This window comes from Pundamilia nyererei, unplaced genomic scaffold (assembly GCF_000239375.1).
Source record: "Pundamilia nyererei isolate P.nyererei 1_Seehausen unplaced genomic scaffold, PunNye1.0 scaffold00573, whole genome shotgun sequence".
NCBI lineage: Eukaryota > Metazoa > Chordata > Actinopteri > Cichliformes > Cichlidae > Pundamilia > Pundamilia nyererei.
Genome location: NW_005187974.1, coordinates 52,970 through 55,208, shown reverse-complemented (window position 1 = coordinate 55,208; position 2,239 = coordinate 52,970). Strand labels below are relative to the sequence as shown.

The following is a 2,239-nucleotide window of genomic DNA, read 5'->3' as shown; positions in this document are numbered from 1 at the left end:
GAAAATATGTATTTAACCCGCTCCAGAGTTACTCCAGAGTCTGAGCGGAAATGATCCTTAACTGTTTAACTGCAGCGAGAGCTGGCAAGTCTCATGGTTCACTTACGCGCAAGTTAACAAATCTAATAAATATGATCCAAACTCTTAGTGTTAGTTCAAACTGACCTGCAAACAAAGAGGGTGAGTGCAGCTGGGAACCTCAGATGTCCGAGCAGCCATTTCCGTCTTATTGTTCGGAAGATCCTACTTTTCAAAGTTTGCTAAATATCCAAAGGATGGTGAGATTTCACGAGAGGAGAGCCCAGTTTTTCAATAAAGCTGAAAGTTTCCGAGCCTGAAAACAGGTGCGTTTGTTTTCAAGTGCGCGCTCAAGTGTCTTTTAAAGGAAGAAGAACAAACTGAGGGCGGGGTCATAAACATGTGCGTAATAACAAAGCGGCAAGTCACTGGATTCAGACCTGATCAACAACAAAATCGATCACTAATCAGTCATCAGTCAGATTAAAACCATTATAGAAGCTGATTAATAGAATAAACAGGATTCATGCTCAGATTTAAGTGGATCTTCTCTGACTGTGACTTTGATGTGAGATGTGTCATCTCTTATCCTCCTGTGCATCTCACTGATACACTGTCTCACATTTAACTGGCTCTAAGCTAAGAAAGTACATTTTTCTGACAACAAAAGTTTTGCCCTGAAACTCAAACATCTGTAAAAGCTGTTTACACCAGCGGTATCAAACATGAGGCTCATGGACCAGAACCAGCCCACCAAATGATCCATTTCAGTCCACTTGAAGTGAGGAAGAGAAAATGAATTATTGTTATCTTTCATTTCTACATATGTAAAATACTCCTGTTTACTCATAGAAATTCTACATGGGAAGGTTGTTGAAAATTGCAACGCAGGCATATTGTTAAAAATTCTCTCAATTTAGCAAAATCAGGCTTCTTCTTTTCTTCCTGAAAAACTAAGAAAAGGGTAGTTTGTTTTTCTACAGGGATTCTTTTAAGGTTTGTTGTTTCAGCATTTTCTTGATCATCAGCTATTATTTCATTGGTCACCTGAAACTTCTTAACAGTCCCATATTTTTATTCTTAGACTATATAGAGCAACATTTGTAGTCCATTACACTCTGGACATATGAACAACATCTTAATCTAAACCTTTAGAGACCAGAGCACCGACACTAACAGTTTAGAGGTTCGGGAATAAATGCTTTCCAGTCACAGTCAGGAGGACTTTGATTATTAATAAAAGTACTGCTGTGGAGGATGGTGTAAAATCTTTTTAATGCTGGATTGCGCTACTGTGGTTATCCTGGATCAGAAGGAGAGGTTGACATCCAGATGTAGAGTTCCAACAGATGCAGTTTATTTTATATTCAGTGTAGTGGTACATGAGGGTTGGGTATTGTGTGGTTTCTGCAAACAGGAGCCAAAAGGAAATTACGAAAAATAAGGAATTTCACAGGCTTCAAACACCCACACTACTGTTCTATTAAGTAGTTACATCACTGCAATTTAGCTGAACATGAATGCAATAAATATATTCTAAACAATTAATAAATGTGCCACAAGAGGGCACTCAGAGCTTAGCTCATATTGGAGCTAAGCAAACTGGTTATGGCTAACCAACCGGATCTAGCAGTGGTGAACAAGCAGAGGAACAGATGTGACTATACTGAGTGACGGCAACATCAGGAACAAGGAACACGAGAACTGGAGAAATATCAAGAGCTGAGAAGATGTGGAGGATAACATCTGTGATGTCTTTATTAAACACTTCACTGCCTTCAGATTCTGACATTTAGATTGAATGAGACAAAGCTTAATTGTGTTTTACAGCCCTGAAAATTTCATGTTTTCATATGTGTTTTACTAATCAAGTTATGAGGGCTAAAAAATGCGTCAGAGATAAGGCGAATAAAAAAGCACCAAGTGTCATGTGTACTCTGAGCTCTGAAACTCTCTGGAACTCCGAAAATAATCACAGTATGATTTTAAAGCTCCCCATTTTCTGTTCAGTCCATTTACCACTGAACAGAAGTTATTATCATCAGAGTTTAAGTTTCGTGTAATTTCAGTGTCACTGAAGCTTCTTTTGTTTGATGGTTGAATATAAAGTGTCTACCCAAGTGCTTGTTCACAGCTTGATTGTTGGAGCTTTTTGCTATTGTAGGGTATTAACCTGACAGCATAAAGCACCTTGAAGTCAAACCTACTGTGAAATGTGACT

General features: G+C 38.4%; 1 protein-coding gene across 2 annotated transcripts in view; it reads right to left on the bottom strand.

Annotated features, from left to right (window-relative positions):
- LOC102205521 (sodium channel subunit beta-3-like) overlaps window positions 1-288 on the bottom strand; it is a 44,127-nt gene extending 43,839 nt beyond the window's left edge. For both annotated transcript variants that reach the window (XM_005754489.1, XM_005754490.1), the window contains exon 1: window positions 166-288. The gene's annotated coding sequence lies outside the window, so the exon portion shown is untranslated. The remainder of the gene's footprint in view (window positions 1-165) is intronic.
- Between the last annotated feature and the right edge of the window lie 1,951 nt (window positions 289-2,239).